Source organism: Balaenoptera borealis, assembly GCF_965194805.1.
Source record: "Balaenoptera borealis genome assembly, chromosome: 6".
Lineage (NCBI taxonomy): Eukaryota > Metazoa > Chordata > Mammalia > Artiodactyla > Balaenopteridae > Balaenoptera > Balaenoptera borealis.
Window position 1 is genome coordinate 9,165,629 of NC_138863.1, and position 24,783 is coordinate 9,190,411.

Genomic DNA, 24,783 nt, shown 5'->3' on the forward strand with positions numbered 1-24,783 from the left:
AAGCCCTCGCACAACCGAAGACCCAGCACAGCCAAAAATAAATAAATAAATAAAAATAAAAGTAGCTATAAAATTTAAAAAAAAAAAAAAAGCTATCAGAGTGAGTAATGCAGACCGGTCAAGAAACTTCAGGTTCCTTAAAGCCAGGGATCATTTCCTACTTAAAAAAAAAAAAAAAAAAACTACCATGAGAGACCTCTACACACCTATTAGAATGTCTAAAATTGCAGCGGGAAACTGACAATACCAAAAACTAGAAAATATGTGAATCAACTGAAACTCTCATCCTCTGCTGGTGGCAATGTGATGTAGTACAATCAGTTTGGAAAACAGTTGGGCAGTTTCTTAGTTTCTTTAAAAGTTCATGCAGTTACCATACAACCCAGCCTTTTTACTCCTAGATATTTACCCATGAGAAATGAAAACATGTGTTCACACAAAAACCTATACACAAATGTTCATAGAATTTGCCTAATAGCCAAAAAATGGAAACAATACAGATGTCCATTGACTGGTGAATGGAAAAACAAGCCTTGGTACATTCATACCAAGAATACAACTCAGCAATGAAAAGGAATAGTTAAGCTATATACACACTGACACACACAATGTGGGTAAATCTCAAAAGCATTATGCCAAGTGAAAGAAACAAGACACAGAAAGCTACCGAGTGCATAATTCCATTTTTGTGATATTCTGGAAAAGCCAAAGCTGTCGAGACAGAAATCAGATCAGTGGTTGCCAAGAGTTAAGGGTGAATAAAAGGACGGCTACAAAGGGGCAGAAGAGAACTTTTTGGTTTTGATGAAATTGTACTATTCTTTGTGCTGGTGATTATAAAATTGTAAACATTTGTTAAAATTCAGAGAACTGTATGTTTCAAAGGGTGATTTTTTTACTGAATGTAAATTATACCTCAATAAATCCAATTTTTTAAAAAAACTAAGTCTATCATCTTAATCCACCTCCTCTGTCTAAAAAAACTATATTGAAATTTATTTTTTTTAACGTAGGGAGAGTCCCATGAATAAGAAGGAATGCCAGGTAGTTTTACTTTCTCAAAAACTTACACTCTTCATTTTCTAAGACACAATTAAGCACCAGTGATCATTCACACATCACCAGATTTGTTAAAATTTTTAGCAGTAGACTACTTACTTTTTTGAGAAAGAAATTAGCTTTGCTAAGACTGTCTCTCCCTGTTACTCCAAACTGGTCACACTTGTTTTAAGGCTGGCAGCCTGGCTGTTAGTTGGGAAGATGTTTTCTTTCAAGTGTTTTCACTTCCTCTCGGAGGAGGCAACTGTGGGCAATAGTGGATAAAATCAAGAGAGAGAAAATTGGATCCAATCTGCTCCTATGAGAGATGTGGCAAACAAAATCCATGCTCTGCCCACACTCTCTTAGATCCTTTTTTTATTTCCCCTAGTTATATGCTTTCCCTCCCAGCAGCCAGCATCTGCTTCTTTGTTGGAGGACCACCCTCAGGCTGCCCAAGTCCACCTCCTGCTGCACTTTGTAAACCAGATGCCCCTGGAAAGAATTCACTCCCCTTGACCGGCAGATTACAGGAACTCCTTTGCACCTGGTGAGGCCAACGCCAATGTATATTTTATACCAGTGCTCCTCATACTTTTAGGCTCAGCTGAATTGGCTGGGGATTGAATCACATGCAGATTCTGATGCAGGAGGTCTTTGAGTTTTCAGTTCTCATAAGCTCCCAGGCGATGCCAAGGCTGGCCTCCAATGGATCCCACTTTAAGCAGCAAGGGTCTCTTTTCAGAGCTCCCTACAGGATCTAGCCAAAGACGACAGGTGTCTTGACGATTTGGTCTACTTGAGCAAGAGTAAATAAATACCCAGGGACAAAATGTGGATGAGATGGATAATATGTGGTTCCACAGGCAGGCTATAGGAGAATCATCTCCAGAAGTTTCCAAAGCACCCCAGGATTTAGGAATTTAGTGAGGTTCTTGAGACAAAGGTATATTCATGGGCTGAAAAGCTTACAAAATTCCTGCCTCCCCCCTGCAACTACTGAAAGGCAATGATCTGCAAGATGTCTTTGAGCTGTGGGCAAGGGGAGCTGGGGCCACGCACACACAGGTGAGGCTGTACAGCGTTCAGCTGTGTCTGACAGCAGGGAGCCAAGGTGCATTTCAGACCATTTCAAAAATTTTAAAAAGGATTCTGGTGGCAACTAGCAATGGATAGTTGTTGGCGGGCAGACTGGTGTGCCTTTAGGCTCTGTCAGGAAATTACTTTGTTAGACCACGTCACAGAGTACATAGAGCTATTCATCAATCTAGTCCATATGACAGCTCCACGAAGCAATGACCTGATAAGGTGTCAAGGTTATGAAGCTAAAAGAAGTCCTCTCTTCTGTGCTCCCCTGACACTCTTTAAAACTACTGCTAGAACACTTATTTCTCCCCTTCATTTCGTTCAACAAATATTCACTGAGTGCAAATATGTGCTTATTTTAACCTGTTTCCACCCTTGGCCAGATGCCCTTCAGGCTAAGAAGTCAGGTTTATGCTCAACTACATGAAGGCAGAAGTGTTTATATCTTTGCCCCTCAGGTGTCTCTGTCTGTCTCTGTCTCTCTCAAGCTTTCTTTTTTATTTTTTTTAAAGCTTTTTTTTTTTTTTTGGATGTGGACCATTTTCAAAGTCTTTTACTGAATTTGTTACAATATTGCTTCTGTTTCATGTTTTGGTTTTTTGGCCCCGAGCCATGTGGGATCTTAGCTCCCCAACCAGGGATTGAACCCACACCCCCTGCATTGGAAGGGGACCACCAGAGAAGTTCCTGGACCACCAGGGAAGTTCCCTCAAGCTTTCTTTAAAACACTCAGGACATAACCCAGCAGAAAGTAGAAGCTCACTTGAGGGTCACTGTAGCAGAAGGTACAGAAGCTGAAATGGGCAAAATGCTTGGCAAAGTGGGGTTTGCAGTTGATGGTGAGTGATCCCTGCCCCACCACAGACCTACCAAATCAGACTCTTCAGGGATGAGGCTCAGGAAGCTGTGTTTTAACGCCTGCAGTGATTTTAATGCAAATAAAGTTTGGGTGCCTTTGTAGCATAAGAAAATGGCTCCAACTCTAGGATGGAAAAATTAGATATTGGGCATGACAGGTCCCCAGTTCCACCTTCCACCTGCTGCCCAGATTGTCTGAAGGACAAGGACCAGCCAGGACTAGCACACAGCTGCGAGGGAAGGGGTCCCACCATATGAAAACCAAATAGAGGTGGACTTGGTGACATAGCAAACAACACACATGATAACTCACAATGAGTTCCCGACAGCAAGGGGGATGGAGACTGTTCAGCATCACACACACACACACACACACACACACACACACACACACACACACACGACTAATACCTTTGTTAAATACTGCAAATTTTTTTTTTGGCCGTGTGGCATGGCATGCAGGATCTCAGTTCCCCGACCAGGGATCGAACCCGTGCCCCCTGCAGTGGAAGCGTGGAGTCTTAACCACTGGACCACCAGGAAGTCCCAATACTGCAAATTTTATTTCTCTTTGATAAGTTCTCCCTTTGATACAGACTTGAATTATGTCAAGTTATAAAATGGCTCAGTCATATACAAATGATAAATAAGACACTTAGTAAATAATCCACTTTTTCTCCCACAAGTTCTTACCTTCTTCTCCTAAACAGCTTGCCGAGCACTCAAACTGCTGGTACTAGTTAGGAATATTTAAAAGTGATGGTTCCCATGTTTATATATTTCACGTAATAAGTTTTTTATTTCCAAAGCAACTACTCAAAAACTCTCAGAGCCAATAGGATATTTGTTGGCCAGGGAAAAGCAAGAGAGAGGAGGAAAGGCAGGTGTAGGGCTCATGGCCCGTAGCAGGGGCCATGCAGAGGCCATGACTGTGCTCTCCTGATTCCCAGGGTCAGACGGCCTTCCTGAAGCAGATGGACAATTTCCTACAGAAGGGTAGTGAGGACAGAGGTGGAAAATGGATCCTCTCACCCTGCTGGAAGTTTTCCAAAAGACCTTCCAGAAAAGATCCAATATCCTCTATTGTCATCCAACCCTGATTCAACATCAGGAAAGCAAAGCTGTTAAGCACCATGCAATAGAGAAAATGACTGTGCAAAGCCATAAGTTTAGTGTCAAAGCACAGAGGAGCCAAATGACACGGCCATCGATGTCCAAACTGAAATCAATCCAGGGGGTGCCAGATAGTTCACCTGCACCATTGTTGTGCAGAGGCCAGGAAGCAGCTGAGAGGGGCGGAGCTACGGAGTCAAAAGTGGAGAAAACTTCTTCTTAAAGCTCCTCCCACATGGGTCATCTTTTGGATGTGGCTCCTGGAAAAGCAGTGTGTACAATTTCAGGACAATATCCCTGGCAGATTACATTTTCCAAGGATAGTTATGGCAATATCTTCCACCCCTCCTGCTCCTCCACAATGTAACTTTGCCACATCTGCCCTTGAGAGGCGGGGTCCCTGTCCCCCCACCCCCAAATCAGGGTGGGCTTGTGACTGTTTCAACCGATAAAGAAACTTCTTTTTTTTTTTTTTTTTTTTAAACTAGCCAAGGTTTTTTTTTGTTTTTGTTTTTTAATTTATTTATCTATTTTTTTTTTGGCTGTGTTGGGTCTTCGTTTTCTGTGCGAGGGCTTTCTCTAGTTGCGGCAAGTGGGGGCCACTCTTCATCGCGGTGTGCGGGCCTCTCACTATCGCGGCCTCTCTTGTTGTGGAGCACAGGCTCCAGACGCGCAGGCTCAGTAATTGTGGCTCACGGGCCTAGTTGCTCTGCGGCATGTGGGATCTTCCCAAACCAGGGCTCGAACCCGTGTCCCCTGCATTAGCAGGCAGATTTTCAACCACTGTGCCACCAGGGAAGCCCGATAAAGAAGCTTCTGAGTGTTCTGGAACACTTGTCCTCGGAGCCCTGAGCCACCACGTACATCGTCCAGTTAAGCCAAGGCTGCCATGCTGGAGAAGCCACGTGCAGGCACTCCAGTGCACGTCCCAGCTGAGTGCCAGCTATCAGCACCGTGACAGCTCAGGTGTCAGCAGTGGGACTGAGCCACAGGGCACGTCCAGCCCGGCTGACATCTGACTGTGTCCACATGAGAAGCCTCAAACCAGAACTGCTCAACTGAACCCTTTCCGAGTTCCAGATCCACTAAATCGTGGGCAAAACTAAAGGACAATTTTAAGCCGCCAAGTTTGGTGGTGGTTTGTTACACAGCCATAGTAAAGAGAATATGCGTGTATGCAAGTGAAATCCTAAAGTTGCACAATCTCAGACTTTTCATCCTTGGCATAATTATTTCTCTTCTGCTATTTCATACACTGTGTGTGTGGATGCCAGACCACGATGTCATGAGCTGACCACCTTCGGGAGGCTGAAAAGGGAACATTGGCGGGAACTCCACCTCCCAAGACTGATTTGGCTCAGCCTGCAACAAGACTGAATGCCCTGATTTTCGAGGGTGGACCTCATAAGTGAGCAGAAAAGAGGCAAATACCCAGGTCATGTGGTTTGAAAGGTAATTACCTCTAAAGCCCTTTACCTTCATACCAACTATCTCTTCCAGCAAACTATAAAAGTGTGTGGGATTCTACCATCAGAAATTAGGTCCTTAGGGTTATCTGAATTTTTAGTTTTCCGATAAAGTGGTAGAAAAAAGAAAACCAAGAAAGCGAATGCAGCTTAACATAAAAAGGAACATTCTAGAATTAAAGAGCTGGTGAGTATTAGGAAGTGAGCTCTCTGTCATACAAGGTGTTCAAGAACTGGTCACCTACAGGAGACGTAAACAGCGTTAGGTTGGATCAGGAATTGGCAAGCTTCATCTGTAAAGGAGTAAATAGTAAATATTTTTGGTTTTGTGGGTCATATGGTCTCTGTCACAACCTGTCAGCTCTGCCGTTCTTGCTTTTTTGTAGCGTGCACGCACACACACACACACACACACACACACACACACACATACACAATGTACAAACGAATGGGTGTTGTATTCTAACAAAACTTGATTTCCCAAAAATGGGTGTCAAGCTGGATTTTGCCCCGTTTGCTGACCCCTGGGGGTTTTTTTTCATTTTTTGGCCATGCCACACAGCATGTTCCCTGACCAGAGATCGAACCCACGCCCCCTGCATTGGAAGCGTGGAGTCATAACCACTGGACTGCCAGGGAAGTCCTGACCCCTGGCTTAGATTAATCTCCAACATCTTTTTCAACCCTGAGAGTCTCTGATACATTAACTTTCAAAATGCCAACACCCCCAGTAGTGGTCTCTTAACAGTCTGAACTTGACCCTGGAATTAGTTCTCGATCTAGGCCCATGAGAATGGACATGGGTGGGCCCCAGGGATGGTCGGGGAGAGGTCAGTATGCAGAGGAGGGAAAAGGGCAAAGAAAACTCTGGTCCTGCTTGACCTTCAGAGTACAGATGACGTAAAATCAGAGAGGGTCCCGACATGGTCAGCTTCTGTTGGATCCCGTCTGCCCACAACCTCACCCCCGCCAGCAGGCGGAGATCAGGGACAAGGAGGCGGCTACTTGCTTTAATCACTCCCATGTTGAAATGAATGACATCGATGCGTGCTCATAGCAGGCGTGGAAAAAAGGCCAATTTCATCACTCCAGTGGGGAGCCAAGTTGAAAGCCGAAGTCCAGTCCCTAGAGTCGGGCCTCCACTCAACCAGGAGAACCCGTTCTCTAAGAGGAACCGAGATGGAAGAGTAAAACAAGCCCTCAAAGCCTTAATAACGAGGGAAAAAATGAAGAGAATTTCAGAATTTTTTCCTTTGCCTTTTTTTATTCTTTCCATCTACTGCCTTCATTTTATGCCATTCTGAACTGAGTACATTTCATAGAAATTATCCAAGGAGAACTTGTACATTTTAAGAAAAACAGAGCGTTCAGGATAACTACAAGGGTATTATTCACTTGTTAGAAATTAGAGGCAAAACCTTGTTCCCAGATGCCCAGGTGTCAGGAGGCTCGTCCTGAGTCGTGCTGGCCCCTTTTCTGCTGCCACTTCAGGTGCCACCTGAAGGTGCTAACACGCATCGCAAAGGCTTGGCCACACAGCCACCCACCCACCAAAGGCTCCATCATCACTCAGACCCCAAGAAATCAGCCCCAGTGGCCTCTCCCGTGGGCTCCCTCCTTTGATGGTTTTATTCTTCCACTGCAGTGGCTCTGGACCTCCAGATCTCCACATGGGGGAACCGCCTGGCATCTGGTCCCCAGCTCCCTGCCTCGTGGCTCTGCGCGACCAGGGCCCTGCGTGGGCCCCCGAGAGGAAGGGGCGCAGGAGAGAGCTTGTCTGGGCTGGGTTATTATCACATTCGCTTTTTCGCCTTCCCCTTTCTTGTTCGTCCTCACTGCGGGATGCGGAAGACAGAGGCATGCAAGCAGCCGGGCTTTTGTGGGGTGCAGTGTGTCCATGTGAGGGTACACGGGCCTCTCCTGCCTTGTCTAGTCCAGCATGCAGATCTCACCAGGACCTTTACACACAGCAGGTGCTCAAAACCTGTGGATTTGTAGCAAACGGTTTAACTCAGTACTTTTCAATGTCTAAATGCAGGATAATGAATAATAGCTAATTTGTGTAGCAAGCTTAGGTATCCCAGGAGTGCTTTTCAAAATATTTCATATCTGATAAGACAAGGTTACCCGCCTTGAGGGGGTCGTGGGGGGAGGAATGTTGTAGTGAAGGGCCAGGAAGCAGCTGTTTTTCCTATTTGTCAACCATGACAGAAATATGTCAGCGTTTTAATTCCCTCTATGGCCATAGTGGGATTATTAGCTGAATACTAGCCTTGCTGGCCCCAAAACGAACTAGAAGGCAGTCTGGGACAGATGTGCCCTTGAGACTCATAATTTGGTATTATCTTCCCAATGTATGAAGAACTACTTCAGAAGGGCAAACGGTACCAAGTTCTCAGTCTCAGGACCTGGCTCGCTGTGGAGCTTCTGACCACAGGAACCTCAGGCTGAGTGCTCAGGGCACGGCAGCCCCTTTATCTCACCCACTCCCTGCAGCTCACGCTTTCCTGGCCTTGGCCTCGAGCCTCTGTTCAGGCTTCCCTAGCTGAGAGCCCTTCATGGCTCCCAGCAGCATCCTGTACTCTTGATACACTCATCTGATATCAGAACACCTGCCCTGGGCCTCATCCCCTCAGTTCTCTGCTCTGGAGGGGAAGAGCGGGAAGGGAGAGCTGGGCCACTGAATTGAGAACCGGTGGGCTCCAAAGACATTTGCTTGCTAACTTTGCCCTGGACTGTCCCTGTTCACAGGTGTCATTTAAATTCTGAACCTCAGGTCTTGGTGCTGAGACTTCCTTTCCTTTCTTCTTCTCCGCAGTTCAAGAAACTTGCCCTGCAAGTCTCATCCCCTCCACGCTTCTCACACCTTTGGGTTCTCTGTTAAATTTAAACAAAACATAGGGAGTACTTTCTGCTGATCTGTGATGCTGTTGAAAATGCCCTGAGGCAAACTTCCTGACAGGAGTACACCCTTCTAATCCCCAAGACAGAGTTTTTCAAAGAAAAGGGGAGCAGAGAAGCCATGATTCTGGACTGAACAAGTAAAAAGATGTTTTCCCACAGCAACTGTTTTGCTGTCGGCAATTAGAGAAAGTTTGACTTCCGCAGAAGAAGCAGGACAAGATCAGCAAAGAGAGGAGGACTTCTGACTCATCCAAGCCTTCCTCGTGCCTTAGAAAGGCCCACTCTGTGCCTGGGGCCACCTGGAATCCACCACACAGGAGAGCCACGGAATCAATCACAGCAAGGCACACAGGCCACGCGTGAGTCAAGATCCTCGAACTTGCAAGGGATGGATCTCAAGTCAAACTGGCTCAAGAGCACAAGTGGTTCATGTAACAGAAAAACACAGAAGAGTCTGGAAAGCATGGCTGGGCCCAGCTGCTCAAATGAGGACATCCTTTCTTTGTTTCTCAACTCTTGGCTCTGTTCTCTTTGTGCAGACTTTAACCTTAAATCATGTACACACACATTCTCCAATACTTCCACGAGGTAGGAAAAGTTTCCCCGAGTAGTGTGAGGCTTGGGTCCTACCAGCTCTGCGAGTCTGGCAGAGACCACCTCTTTCTAAACAAAGTGCTGGGATTGGGGGTGATTGGCTTGGTTTGGGTCACAAGTTCATTCCTACACCAATTTCTATGGTCAGAGAGCAAGAATGCTCCAGTAGGTTGGGCCTGGATCCTGGAAGTGCAGCAGAACTCTCACGGGCAACAGCTCCCCAAGGGAACGCCAGGCTGCTGATGGCAGGGGAAGGAAGAGCAGATGGTGGGCAGGTGGCAACGGCAGAGGTGCTCTCCAGAGGACCAGAGGTATACAAGCCCGCGGACACACAGAACAGGTCCTGGTCATTTGGATCTGAAGGAACTAGGTTGAGTGGAGTCAGGAAAAAGAGTAAAGAATTAGAAGGGATTCCAGGCTAAGGAAGGAAAAAGCCCATGGAAACACGGAGGCATGAACTGAGGAAAATCCACTTTGCCTGGATCTCTGATGGCACAGAGATATAGTAGGAGATGACACCAGAAAAGTGAGCTGGGCTCAGATCAAGGTCTTTAAACAGCCAGTTAGGGAGTTGGGATGCCTGTTCTTCAAGGCAGCTGTAGCCTGCAGGAACCAGGGGGTGCATCCCTGAGTTTTGTTTTGTTTTGTTTTTGTCTAGAAATATATACCCAACTGGAGGCTGCGTGATGTAGTGGTGAAGTGCAGGGACTCTGGAGACAAACTCCCTTGATCCAAATCCCAGCTGTGTGTACCTGGCAAGTTCCTGAACTTGTTCGTCCTCCTGTTTACTCACCTATAATTGGGGGAATAAAAGCATCTCCATTATGGAGGTGTTCTGAGGACTGAGTAACAGAGCACGTAGCGCGGTGATTACTCTTACGAGCCAGCATACACCAGTGGTCGACCGGTTGAGTGGCACCACCTACCAGCCACACTGCTGTGTGACCTACTTGATTCATGATGGGACCATCCCTCCAGTTCCACTGCTGTAACCAACTTCTTCAAACTCAGTTAACTTAGTGTGCGTAGATTTGACTTCCTTCCTATAGCCCTTTGTTGGAAAGCTGATTAGAAGCTCTGCGTTTGTGGGCAGGAAAGGATGTGCCAGAAGGGGTGTTTTACTTATCATGATTGGGTAGAAAGCCAACTTCTTCATCGGGTACCCCCAAAACATCATTATTTGCAAATTATTCTTCTTGGGCCCATTCAGTTTCTCCAAAGGAAGTTTCGTCATGTCTCCTGTTTGAGAAATATGATCCAGACCGCTGGTGTGTGGGGGGCAGAGCAGGTGAAAGGTGCTGGGGGGGGGGGGGTCTCACCGTTCAGTGAGCAGAATGCACCCCTTCCCGCTCTCTGCCGCAGCCCCACTTTCTGTCCTGCCTGCACCCACATCTAGTTCAATTTCTCCAGAAAATAACCCCACTGTGGGTTGGGAGATGGGCAGTTCCCTGGCTAATTGTCCGATCCAATTAGTCTGCAGTGTGGTTTGACCATCTGGAATTTTTTAAAACTCCCAGGTGATTCTAACATTCAGCCAATGCTTGAAACCACTGCCTTAAAGTAACACGTCCCAAATGTCAGTTATTTGCCTACCATCTTGCCGAACGATGATCTACTTACAATTTTCTTTAAATGAATTTGTCTTTTAACTTAAATTTTATTTTCAAGGGAAGTGTCATATCATTAGTGTAAATGGAAAACAAGTCTACCCCTTGCCAAGACCAACCTAAACATATAAAAGAACAATGCAACCCTCTCCTCGCTCCCCTCAGCCTCCTTTGTTTTACTTTATAACACCTGTCACCACGTGAAATATTGCATATTTTATTCTCCCCTAGAATATAGGCTCCATGAGCGCAGAGGCTCCTGTCGGCTTTGCCCAGGGTAGCATTCTGCATCACCTGAAACTAAACTGGCACAGTGTAAGCTCTCAGTAACTCTTGTTAAATTAGTGCATAAATAAAGGAAGCCATAAATAAATAAATGAAAACAAACAAGGTTATTAATTCCAGCTAGATAGGGCTACTGCAGGATGACTACTAAGCCTGCAGCCTGCTCTCGCCCTTAATAAATTAGAGAGAGGTGTTAAAGACCTTTCTACTCCTAACTGAGACTTTCTCCTTGACTATTCAAAGGACTAAACAAGAATTGGACATGCATGTGTTTACTACTGATTTGTCAGCACCTAGAAACAGTGTCAGGCACCTTGTAAGAGCTCAATAATATTTTGTAATGCATGAAAGAGACTCAGTGTTAGCCATTGCTAGTCACTGCACGTTGAAAATCACCAGCGTTCCCATCTCAATCTCTGGAAGGTATCGCCTCAAGTCATCCTGACAGACAGTCCTGATACCCAGGAAGCACATCCTCCTATTTTTGCAGCCAACACAACCTCTAGGAACAATGTCCCCCTCACTCCTCTCAGGTATATCCAAATTGAGGCGGGCCAGACCGTTGTTTCATCCTTCACATTGACAAACCTCTCTCCACGTGTTACCGAAAATGGGGTCTGGCTGCTCACCACTCAAAAAGCCAATACTCGCGAGGCAAGGCTGGTGGAGAGGAAAGTTTGCTTTATTACAGAGGCTGGCAACTGGGGGAGAGGGCGGACTCATGTCCAAAGGCCGACTCCCCCAGTTGCCAGCCTCCGAAATGAAGCAAACTTTACTTTCCACCAACCTCTTCTCCCGAGTATTGGCTTCTGAGCAGTGAGCTGCCGGACCTCACTTTCGGCAACACATGGAGGTTTGAAACCACGTGAAGCGCGTTTGATGGTGTGGGGGTTTTTTTTCCTTTTTTTTTTTAACCCCATGTATCCTAAAGACCCCACTGTCATTCAAGTGAGTATGACCCCAGGCTAGTTACACATCCAATACGATGCTGACCTCAACTACAGTGAAGCCCGTTAACCATGTTTCGTGTAAGAGCAGCTAAGTAACCAAGGTAACCCCCATCATTCAGTCTACTCACCCCAAGGCAAAAACCATTGAGAGCTGGTTTCGGGATTGAACCAACCATTCATGACAAGAGTTTTGAAAGACAGCTCCCTCGTCTGGCCATCTTTGTCCCCATGGAGCTATTCACACAATGAATTGGGAACCAGCACATGGCTTAGGTCAACATCTTTATTTAAACACCCTCCCCCATATTCCAGCGGATTATCTCACCCCACAAGGGGAGAGGGGACCACAGTAAAGTACTTAAAGAACAATTCTGGGGGACGCTCTTTTCTGCAAATGTTCACTCCTCTCCGCTGAGCAGGGAGCTCTCCTGCTCTCATTCACCCCATCCTGCTCCAGGGGCACAGGTGAGCTCACCTTCCACAATCTGAATGCACAGTGAGGCTCGTAAAAGAGGCATGAGAGAGGCAGAGAGGGCAGGAGGAACCCAGGGGCGCTGAGAGATATTACATCTGAGCAAAGGAAACTCCTTGTAGCTTTCCTGTATTTTCCAGGACTGCCTAAGATCTGAAACCAAAGGCTGGGAAACAGGAAAAGAAAAAGCAGTGAGATTAGCCACATTTTCCTGCAACACTGTTAATGAAGGTCACAAGAGCACTGTTTGATACTACAAGGAATTCAGCACCAAAAAAATTCAGTTAGAAAATAACATGCTACGTGCTACGTGCCAGGCATTGTTCTAAGGACTTTACATACTTTCTAAATTCTTCTTTACTCCTAAATACTTCAGGGACCATTTCCTAAAAACAAGGACATTCTCTTACATTACCACAGTAAATTTTTCAAAATAAAAAGTTTAACAAAGTTATAATACGGTTACCTAATCTCTGGCCCTGAATCAAATTTGGCCCGCTGTCCCACTCCAATTGGTAAAAGCAATCCAAGCATCACACGCTGCATTAAGTTGTCATGGTCTCTCTCATCTCTTTTATCCTGGACCGTTCCTGAATCTTCACTTATCTTTCATGACGCTGACCTTCTTGAAGAGTACAGGCCCTGTTATTTTTTAGAATATCCCTTAATTCAGGTTTGTCTGATGCATCCTCACAATTAGATGTAGGTTATGTATTTTTTTTGTCAAGAGTCTCACAGAAAGGGATGCTGTGTGCTTAGTGCATCGCACTGGGAGGCATGGTGATTGACTTCATAGAGTCTAAGTCATTTAATACCCCACCACAATCCAAAGGGTTAATCTCCTCCTCCTATCCCTCCCCCTCCCCTTCCTCCTCTTCTCCTCCTCCTCCTTCTTCTTCTTCCTCTTCTTCCCCTTCTCCTCCTCCTCTTTTCTTCTTGTTCCCATTTTACAGAAGATCACACTGAGATGTAGAGATGCTAAGTAACCTCATTAAAGGTGAAATAAGTGATGAAAGTTGGGATTTGAATCCAGGCAATGAGGCTCCAGGGTGTACGCTCTGAACCACTAATTTATGCCGCCTCTCCAAAGGCCTCTGCTGGAAGGCAGTTTTCCCTCAGAGGTGGCATGGGTTTCAATGACACCATTAACACAACGTTAGAAACAAGTCTCCTAATTATATGCCAAGCACTGTGCCAACACGGTGCTTTACATGCGTCGTCTTATTTAATGCTTTCAGTGTCCCTTTGATGTAGTTCTGCCGGCACACCCGCTCCAGGGTGAATGCACCAGCCTCCGCAGAACAGAGGGGGGGCGGGGCTTCCAGCTCGGGCCTGACCTCACCGCCTGGAGCCTAAGCTCTGGGTGCTCTTAGCTTCCGCCACGCGTGCTCTCCTGCTTTGCAACCAGGAAGAGGACAGCTCTTGCGTTTTCATAACCACTGGTTACACAGTCCTGAGAGTGTCCTAACGCTGGCCTTTGGCCTTCACGATACAGTGAAATCATCTGATCCTCTCTGGCAGAGGAGCCAGGGTAGGTCCAGCTGGGGGACTGGTCTGGGGCTGGAAGATCCACCAGTGTCTCCGAAAGAGCACCGGAAGTTCAATTTGTTCTCAAGGTGAAGAGAAAACTGGAGACTTGAGACACAAGGTCAGGTCAACATGAGCAAGAGTCAGGAGGAAAGTCCAAGTCAAGGGCAAGACAGAGCAAAGAGGTCCAAGAACATTGTTACAATAGCTGCAGCCCATTCTGATTCATCTCTGGCTAATAGGTTTCCTAGGTTTATCTGTCCAGCTTAAAGGTACAGGGTAGAAGTATAAGAAATCCACGAAAAATGATCATAGAAAAGAGAACCATCTTCCTCCTATGTAAAATAGAAGAACCTGCTTACTGATTCTCCCTTAAACTATCCATACATTGTTCTTCAATAGCTTGCACTAATTTTGCTAGATAACATGTTTGTCCCACAAATGAGACATGGTTCAAGTACTTCTCCCAAACTCCTTTCCTCTTAAATTTAGGGCATTCACATCTCATGTCTTCAACTGCTTTCATCACAACCATTTGCTCCTGCAAATAAAGGTACAGTGAGGTCGTGACTGACAAGAAAAAATGTTAGGTCTTTCTCATCCAGACTCAGTCCTATTTATTGACGACCTTCTCAAAGATTATGATGTGGAGTTGACTTCTGAATGTTAAGCATGCTTGTTTAATGCCAATGATCTATTTTTGAACACTCAAAATATTTTTAAAATAGTATAAGTTGCAAGTGTGCTCTGTTTCATGGGAAATAAAATTTAACTCCTGTTTATATACTGATATATAAACATATCAGTATATGAGGATTCCTGTAGCCTCAGAAGGATTCACTGAATTTCCATTTGTGAATACTCCGACAGCATTTAAAATTAGATTCGATCTACATGACACTTTTCAGGAAAATGGGTATTAAATAAAAGAAGAAAAACTTATAGGTGCAAGAAAAAGCCATAATCATTTGCTAGTATCACTGATTTCATAAAAAATTTTTAAAATAATTTATAATATTAACCAACAAAACTATAATACAACCCCCATGAACCAAGCATTACTTCTTTTAGGACATGTGTGAGAAAATGTTTCATTTCCAAGTTAGTGGCAGAACTGGAGTTTTAGACTTTGTACTTTTATGAAAGCATATGCTACTACATGAGGATATTGGTTATTTTCATCAGAAAGAAAAATGTAACAAACTTGGAAGACTAATGTAAGGACAGGAACATGTTGCTAATCTTGCTATGTATCGCTTCACCCTTGATGGGTTCTTTGAATTTGAAGCCAAGGTAAATGTAAGCTTGTAACTACCCCTGCAGGCAGGAGAAGTTTTGTAGGTGCTTTGGGATGAAGTCTGGGGGAGTCCTAGACCAGGAAGAAAATCCTGAAGTGCTTGGGATTTCTCTTACATCCTGCTTGTTATAAACACCCATTTAGAAAAGCAAATGGGCTCCTCGCGCAATCTCATGAACTAGACCTGCAGGAAAACACAAGGGCTCTGTTGCAGCATGTCAATCAGACAGGTATGTGCGGGCAGCGAGACCAAGGGTGAGGCTGCAGGAACCCGAAGCAGAACATAGGCTGATGAACTTAAAACTAATACGCTTTTCTATTGATATGCATTAGACAAATGTATAACTGGAACATCACAACCACGATTTTATGGACAATATTGCTTAAGATGAGGCTAAGGAAGGTATTTATTTATTTATTATAAAATATTGGCTATATTCCCTGTGGTGCACAATATATCTTTGTAGCTTATTTTATACGTAGTAGTTTGTACCTCTTAATCCTCTACCCCTATTTTGCCCCTCCACCCCCAACTAGTAATCACTAGTTTGTTCTCTATGAGTCTGTTTCTGTTTTGCTACGTACATTCGTTTTATTTTTTAGATTCCACATATAAGTGGTAACATACAGTATTTGTCTTTCTCTGTCTGACTTATTTTACTAAGCAGAGTACTCTCCAGGTTCATCCATTTTGTTGCAAATGGCAAAATCTCATTCATTTTTATGCCTGAGTAGTATTCCATTGTATATGTATATACCACATCTTCTTTATCCATTCATCTGTTGATAGACACTTAGGTTGTTTCCATATCTTGGCTTTTTAAAATAACAATACTATGAACACTGGGGTGCATGTATCTTTTAGAATTGGGGTTTCCATTTTCTTCTGATATATGCCCAGGAGCGGAATTGCTGGATCATATGGTAATTCTATTTTTAGTTTTTTGAGGAGCCTTCATGCTGTTTTCCACAGTGGCTTCCCCAACTTGCATTCGCCCCAACAGTGTACAAGGATTCCCCTTTCTCCACATCCTTGCCAACATCTGTTATTTGTGGTCTTTTTGATGAGAGCCATTCTGACAGGTGTGAAGTGACATCTCATTGGGTTTTGATTTGCATTTCTCTGATGATTAATGATGTTGAGCATCTTTTCATGTGTCTGTTGGCCATCCATATGTCTTCTTTGGAAATATATCTATTCATGTCTTCTGCCCATTTTTTGAGTTGTTCATTTTTTGATATTGAGTTGTATGAGCTGTTTATATTAATATACTGATATTAGCTGTTAATATACTGATATTAACCCCTTATCAGTCATATCATTTGCAAATATTTTCTCCCATTCAGTAGGTTGTCCTTTCATTTTGTCTATGGTTTCCTTTGCTGTGCAAAAGCTTTTAAGTTTAATTAAGTAGAAAGTACTTAAAGAACAGAGTTAATTAATTCATTGTATCTTGGACTTCAGGTACATAGAAGTGGATTCATTATGCTTAGATTATAACTCATTCTCAGCACTGATTCATATATAGTCCACTCCAGTAATTTTGGTGAAGGTGGGGTAGGGGGACTTTTCATTTTCTATTTTTTGCAATTCAATGGTTTTTCATAGATTTGCACAACCATCACCAAAATCACTTCTAGAACATTCCATAACCCCAAACAAGCCCTGTAACCATTAGCAGTCACTCTCTATTTCCTCCCCTACATCCCCAACCTAGGTACCAGTAACCCACTTTCTGTCTGTATGTACCTATTCTGGACACTTTGTATAATTGAATCATACAGTATGTGGTATTTTGTGACTGACCTTGTTTACTTAGCATAATGTTTTCAAGACTCATCCGTATTGTAGCATGTATCAGTACTGCATTTATTTTTATTGCTGAATAAAGTTCTATTATATGGATATATCTCATTTTATTTATCCATTCATTAGTTGCCAGACATTTGGGTTGTTTCCATTTTTTGACTATTATGAAGAATGTTGCTGTGAACATTTGTGTACAAGATTTTGAGTGGACGTATGTTTTCATTACTCTTGGGCATATACCTTGGAATGGAAACGCTGTGCCATATGGTAATTCTATGTTTAAACTTTTGAGGAATTGCCAAACTGTTTTCCAAAGCAAAGTATATGAGGGTTCCAGTTTCCCCGCATCCTCACCGGCACATATTGGTCAAGTTGACACATAAAATTAACCATCACAGTCTACTGCATTAAGCTTGCAGGGGTGTGGGCGGGCTGCCTTCTACACTGAGAGATGGGCGGAATGATGGTCTGGGGTAACCATGTGGTTCTAGGTCATGTTCGTATCTGAATTGGCTATAAAAATGGGACAGTCAAGGTGGCACTTCAGGGTATTACTCTAACACCTTCAATATTCTGGGCTAGAACTTCCTCAAAAGCTGATTTTCTCCCACTCTCTGCTTAATCCACACCATTAAGGCAACAAATTTAAGGCAAAGATTGTCCACATCCTTAGTTGCACCCCAACTCCAACATGGAGTTATGAAATCAGTTGAATGCATGATAAAAAAACTAAGAGGAAAGGCTTTTAGAAGCAACACTTGAATCATTTTATCTTCTTAAGGGACAAGGTTATTACCTGATACAATTAAGTTAAAAGTGAGATTACTATTGTGGAACAATATGTAATTTGCCTAGAAATCAAGAGATGATGTCAGGGTCTTGTACCTCAGATACCTGAAAAATGTTCAGTGCTTGTCTTTTACATTCTAATGCGCAATGGGTTTCTATTCTTTTAACCCAGACACACCAACCAGTGACTCACAGATAGGAGGTTCCTTTGCTCCAGGTCTGCTCTCAACCTACCTGTGTCAACAAGAGACTGTCAGGCAGGTAAGAGCAATGAAAGTTGTGAAGACAAAATGATTTCTTAGAAAAGCCCTCTATGGGAAATGAAATCAGTGTCTTGAAGAGACATCTGCACTCCCATGTTCATTGCAGCATTATTTACAAAAGCCAAAATACAGAAACAACTTAAGTGTCCACTGATGGATGAATGGATAAAGAAACTGTGATATATACACAATGGAATATTATTCAGCTATAAAAAAAAGAAGGAAATTCTGCTACTTGTGACGACGCAGATGAACCTGGAGGACATTATGGTAAGTGAAATAAGCCAGGCAGTGAAAGACAAATACTGTATGATCTCACTCATATGTAAAATCTAAAAAAAAAAAAAAAGTTGAACTCATGAAAACAGAGAGTAGAATGGTGGTTGCCAGGGTCTAAGGGGTGGGAGAAATGGGGAGATGTTGGTCAAAGGGTACAAACTTTCAGTTATGAGATGAGTAAGTTCTGGAGACCTAATGTACAGCAGCATGGTGACTACAGTTAACAAACTGTAAGGTATACTTGAAATCTGCTGAGACAGTAGATCTTAAGTGTACTCACCACCAAAAAAAAAAAAAAGAGAAGGTAACTACATGAAGTGATGTGTTCATTAACTTGATTGTGATGTGATAGTCATTTCACAATGTACCTGTGTATCATCACATAGCACACTTTAAATGTATACAATTTTAGGGCTTCCCTGGTGGCGCATTGGTTAAGAATCTGCCTGCCAATGCAGGGGACACGGGTTCGAGCCCTGGTCTGGGAAGATCCCACATGCCGCGGAGCGACTAAGCCCGTGAGCCACAACTACTGAGCCCGTGCATCTGGAGCCTGTGCTCCGCAACGGGAGAGGCCGCGAGAGTGAGAGGCCCGCGCACCGCGATGAAGAGTGGCCCCCGCTCGCCGCAACTAGAGAAAGCCCTCGCACAGAAATGAAGACCCAACACAGCCAAAAATAAAAATATAAATAAATGTATACAATTTTATTTGTTGATTATACCACAGTAAAGCTGGAAGGGAAAAAAAGAAAAGCCATTTGTGGGCATTCTAGATGTGAAGTACCCATGGTCCAGAGGAGAAGCTTCACAGAGAGCAGATGAGAGGTTGCCTGGGGCGGTGTGCAGTGGGGTGAGGACTGGCTTTCAAGGGGCGCAGGAAAATTCTGGAGTTATTTGATGGAGGTGATGGTTCCACAGACTTATCTGAAACCCATCAAGTTGTACATTTAAATATATACAGTCCATACTTCATCAATCATACCTCAATAAATCTAAAAGATTTCAGAGGGGGAAAAAAGACTTGAAAATCTTACAGACCTTTTTTCAAACAAGATGGACCATCTGCACTTGAGGTGTTTGCCAGGAACCCCATCTTGACTTACTGTCAAAAGCCTGGTTGAGATGGGTGATATCTGAGAAGGTCAGGCCAAGGGAATACTAACCATCCGTTTGCTCATGTTCCGATCAGCAAAAGTAAAACGTTTGGACCACATAAGCCTGGTGCTTCATCGAAATGTCCTCACTGTCTCATAATGCTCTCAATTATTTTTAGTCAAAATTTGATAATGTGAATATTATTTTTTTGCAAAAAAAAAAAAGCAGAAACAAGAAAGGAAGGGGAAAAGGAAGAAAAAAGGAAATTTATGATAGCTAGAATAATGGTCCTTCAAAGATGTCCACATCCTAATCTCTGGACCCTGTGAATATGTTACCTTACATGGCAAAGGGGAATTAAGGTTGCAGATGGCATTAAGATTGTTGATCAGCTGACCTTAAAACAGGCAGATTATTTGGATTATCTAATAATCCAATTACCACTGCTAGGCCAAATGTAATCCCAAGAGCCCTTAAAAGTGGAAGCAGGCGGGACTTCCCTGGTGGTGCAGTGGTTAAGAATCTGCCAAAGCAGGGGACACAAGTTCGAGCCCTAGTCCGGGAAGATCCCACATGCCGCGGAGCAACTATGCCGGTGCGCCACAACTACTGAGCCTGTGCTCTAGAGTCCGCGAGCCACAACTGCTGAGCCCACGTGCCACAACTACTGAAGCGTGCGCACCTACAGCCTGTGCTCCGCAACAAGAGAAGCCACCGCAATGAGAAGCCCAAGCACCGCAACAAAGAGTAGCCCCCGCTCGCCGCAACTAGAGAAAGCCCGTGCACAGCAACAAAGGCCCAATGCAGCCAAATAAATAAATTTATTAAAACAAAACAAAACAAAACAGTGGAAGCAGGAGACAGATGTGAGTATGCAGAAAGGCACAGAGTGGTGCAATGTTGCTGGCTTTGAAGACAGAGGACATGGCCAGGAGCCGGGGGATGTGGGCACCCTCTAGAAGCATGAGCGCTCCCCTAGAGCTGCCAGAAGGAACACAACTCTGCCAACTCCTTGATTTTAACCCAGTAAAATCCATTTCAGACTTCTGGCCCCCAAAACTATGAGATAATAAACCTGTGTTGTTTTCAGTCACTAAGTTTGTGGTACTACATTACAATAGCAATAGAGAACTACTACAGAATCCTTCAAGTGAGGTAAAAATAGCACTGGCTTCATTTATTCACACAGTCATTTAACAAATATTGAAAACTTTCCCTGGGCAAAGCATTGTGTTGGGAACAGAGTAGGTACACGTGGAAATGAAATCTGTACCTGGTACCCACGAATGCAAGAGCCAGGCAACAGATACCGGGGAAAGAGCAGGGAGAGGTACCACCCAGGATGGGACAAAGAATAAGGGATTTTCATTCCCCTTTGGCTGAGAACACTTGCAGGGTCTGCCCGACTGTTTCCTCACAAACTGCCCTATTTTGCGGTCCAGCCTTAGGTGAGGATTTTTTTCATCACTTCTCCCCTATCTCACAGAAATGGAAGATACTTCCATTCCCACCTGCATCTTAGGTTTCGGGCCTTTTCCTCCAGTTATAAACGTGCCGAGAGCATTAGCGAACCTCAGCCAAAGCTGGAAACTACAGCCGGCCACGAGAGTGTGCACGTGAGGTGACTGCAATTTTTTTTTTTTCCTGCCAAACCAGAATTAGCCGGTATAGGAATGAACGAGCATGGAGATTTGAAATTGCACGGATTGCAAGGAAGCTCAGGTTAGGTTCGGGCACCTCCAAACGCACCCTTTTTAAAGCCACACGGACTGAGGCCTCGAGCTCCAAGCTCCACAAAACGGAGCTGGCCCGGCAGCGAGCGGCAGAGGCGCCGGGAGCCCGCACAGCGCGCCGAACCGGGCGGAGCGCCGAGCCGCGGGCACCGGCACCTCCAGGATGATAGGCGACATCGCCACAAATCTCTCCGCCCAGCCGCTCAGGGGGCTCCGAGGAAAACAGCAAGTTCGGGGATCGGGGCGGGGAGCCCAGTGAGGCCGCCGCGCCGAGGGCTGCGGACAGTGAGTATCCCGGGCCGCGCGGCATCGCGGGCCCGGGGATGGAGCGGCGCCGGGGGCATCTTGGGCTGCGGTGGCCGCTGCGCCCCAGGCGCCCGGGAAGCGGCGGTGCGGGCCCGGGGCCGGGTAGGGGAAGGCGGCCAGAGCGGTCGAGGGCAGGGCTGAGCAGAGGCGCGGTGGTCCCGCCCAGGCCGCCCGCCGGGGGTCTCCGGAGCCGCGGGCGAGGCCACCTCGGGGCGGGCGGGCGCGCCGGGGCGCAACGTGGGCACGCGCCGCGCTCCCACGGCGGCCAGGGCCCCGCGCGCGTCGTCCAGGGCGCACGGCGCCCCTCGAAATCCCCGTCCGACCCCAGAGGCGCGCTCGTTCCCGCGTCCAGCCTTGCTCCCGCCTCCTCTCCCGGCCCGCGTTAGCCACTCGAACTAGCAGTGCTGGGGCGGAGAGGGGGAGACCCGGGCGGGGGCGGGGCGGCTGCGGGACTTCTGGGGGTGCGGGATGCCTCCCCCGCGCAGGCCGCCGGGACTGCGATCGGCCTCGCTTCCCCGTGGAGCTGGCGAGTTCCGGGCGCGCGGGGAGACGCGGGATGCCCGGGATGGGGGCCAGGGGTCTCGGGGTGCCGGGGAAGGGGGAGCACACAGCGCCCGGGAGGGGGCACCGGGGCGGCGGGGGCGGCGCTCGAGGGATGGGGGGTGGCGCGGAGGCCGGATCGCCGTGGGCCAGCCCAGGGCGTGCGGACGCTGGTACCCCAGAGCGGTTCTGATCAAGGCCCCCGGGGAGGAAAGGAGAGACTAAAATGGGGCGAGGGACCCGGGGCGGCCATTTCGGGGCTAGACGCCGCCAAGGCCACTGACGGTGTTTTAGGAGCTCAATTCTGCTTACCAATTAATTAAGCCGTTTTCTTTCTGAGGAAAAGTTAATCCAGGCTCTCATTAGCAAGGATGAGTAAGGGTTATTATTGGGCATTAGAAAGATTCCTTTACGCCTTGCCTGGCGTGTGTGTGTGTGTGTGTGTGTGTGTGTGAGAGAGAGAGAGAGAGATAAAATAGGCTTTGGAATCCCTCAGGCCCGAGTTCAAATTTGGCCTCCACCACCGGGTAGTTTAACCTCTCTAAGCTGCATTGCCCCCATTCTACAAATAGCCTCAATTTCCTCATCTGTAAAATGGAGCATTCATATCAACTGGACAGAATCGTTGTGGAGAAGCCGTTAAGCACAGTTCCTGACCCATAGAAGGCATTTATATTTTTAGTTCCCCCTGATACAGCGTGAACCTAGACAGGGTTCCCCGTTTCTCTTGCGCTGTGGTCTCTGCATAGCTCAGCTCCCCAGCCTTGGCTGCTCCAGCCTCTTCAGCCTGTTGGCCTCAAGTGCGCCCTCTAAAGGCTCAAGATGTCCAGTGCGCACCCGGTCTAGAGGGCAAATATCGACAGAGCCAAATTACAGATGTGCCCGCCACACACCCACGTCTAATGAAGAACCTGCTACCAACATACTCTGTCACCTTTGGGGAAGATTGTATTTTTAATTTTAATTGGGCGCTTTCCCCTTTACTGCTTATTTACAGTGAGCTCACCACATTCTAACATAATCAACAGTAGCCACATTAAAAATCAATGACTTGCTTATAAAACTTGCTCCCCTAACAGAGTTGTGGAAAATTTAATTTCGTTTTAATCTCTGAAACACTCGAACAGGCTATATAGTATTTTCACTTCTGCCAGTTACCAGGTGAATATGTAGCTGACCTCCATGTCATAGCCTGCGTGTGTTACTTCATTTCCCCCATGAATGGTTTCTCTTTCATTGGTAATAAACTCACTTTAGGGAAGAATGGGAAGTTGACTGTTGATCCCATAATCTTCCCATTTCCTTCCTTCAGCTTCTTCAGTGCAAGGCCCTAACGTTACGTGCAGAGCTTCCATTCTAGGTGAGCCCAGAATGCGTTACATTTTACACATCAATCCTTAGCAGAGACCCCACGCTCACTGCTCCACTTCCCCCAGTGTCCCACACATGTGTTGTCATTTTGCATGTGTGTCCGTATGTGGAAAAGCTGGGGGAGCTTGAAGACCGTATGGTGGAGAAAGACCTGGAGCCTGGCGAGAGGTGGCCCAGAAACCCCTCCTGTTTCTCCTTCTCTCTCCAGATGCAGAGGAGGGTCCTAATGCTCAGATGATTATTTTGTATCTTATTACATAAATGCTGAAATGCTAAAGCAAACTTGGGGGTGAGGGGACAGACATCTATTCTTCTGTTGCCTTTTGTTTGTTTTAGTTAATCTGGCTGGACAGTCAGATAACTCTGATTAGTCAAAACAGGAATGACTTTTAGAGAGATTTGAGTGTGAAATGCAGACAACGCCATTGCCTGGAAGATCTTCAGGGACCTCCTGCGGATCTGATGGAATTTTGTTTTACCCACCCATAGGCTCCATCTGATACTATTTTCTACAGGCACAGTTGTGCCTCTTGAAGAAAACTTTTCCATTAAATGCCATTTAACGTCATTTCTTTTTGAACAGATAAACTGGAAATGTCAAGAGCAACTCAATGGCAACTGCATCTCTTAACCCATAAGATAAATAATTCAGTGAAAATATAAAGTTCTTAACATTGCTTAGAAAAGTGCTTACTATTTCAACTCATAAGTTGAAAAAATATGACTTCTGTATTGTTATTATTTCAAAGTCTTTCTTACATGTAGGTGGGCTTTAGGAAAATGCCAAGTTGTGTGTTTTATCTCATTAAACATATCTCATTAAACACAGATTGTAAAACAATGTTGTTATTATTCATCTAAGCCAGTCACACCCCTTATCAAGCTGCCTGGCTCTCCTCTTTCTGGCTCCTTGGGTTTCTGTGTACAACTACCAGGGGCAGAGGGAAGACAACCATCAGACACCCCTTCTGAACCCTTTCTAGCTTCATCCTCCTGGAACTTTTGACTGGGTAGCTCGGTTATGGGCTGTGAGCTTTGGAGAGCAAGGGCTATCCCATCCCTTTCTATCCCCAGGCAGACTGTCCTCTCATGGGGGGAGAGGAGGGTGGTGGGAAACACACACACAAGCCTACAGCCCAACACAGACTAGACTTCCCAAGGGAAGTGGCTCTGAATTGCCACTAATCTACTGTAGGCAAGTAGCTGAACCAGATGATGTTTAAGAGATAGAGAGAGGGGCCTTGACTTTCTTATAATAAAGTTAATATACGTTTATTTAGAATCTTTTACCAAAGAGATAAAGAAGAGGAAATTACTTGGAAGACAATCGTCCAAAGAATAATCTCCATCAACATTTTTGTTTCACTCCAGTCTTTTTTTTCCTACAGATACATATTTTT

General features: G+C 45.5%; 2 protein-coding genes across 8 annotated transcripts in view; one reads left to right on the plus strand and one right to left on the minus strand.

Moving 5' to 3' along the window:
• The window catches only part of GPR148 (G protein-coupled receptor 148), a 39,923-nt gene extending 26,268 nt beyond the window's left edge, over positions 1-13,655 (minus strand). The window contains 1 exon segment of the mRNA XM_082396288.1: positions 203-13,655. The gene's annotated coding sequence lies outside the window, so the exon portion shown is untranslated.
• Positions 13,656-13,736: 81 nt separating this feature from the next.
• The window catches only part of SLC16A14 (solute carrier family 16 member 14), a 39,167-nt gene continuing 28,120 nt past the window's right edge, over positions 13,737-24,783 (plus strand). The window contains exons 1-3 of one of the 7 annotated variants that reach the window (XM_082396249.1): positions 13,737-15,600; positions 17,969-18,057; positions 18,166-18,329. The gene's annotated coding sequence lies outside the window, so the exon portion shown is untranslated. Of the gene's footprint in view, positions 15,601-17,968; positions 18,058-18,165; positions 18,330-19,043; positions 21,452-23,324; positions 23,373-24,783 lie in introns of those variants that run through there. The other 6 variants (XM_082396247.1, XM_082396250.1, XM_082396248.1 and 3 more) reach the window with 6 other exon arrangements.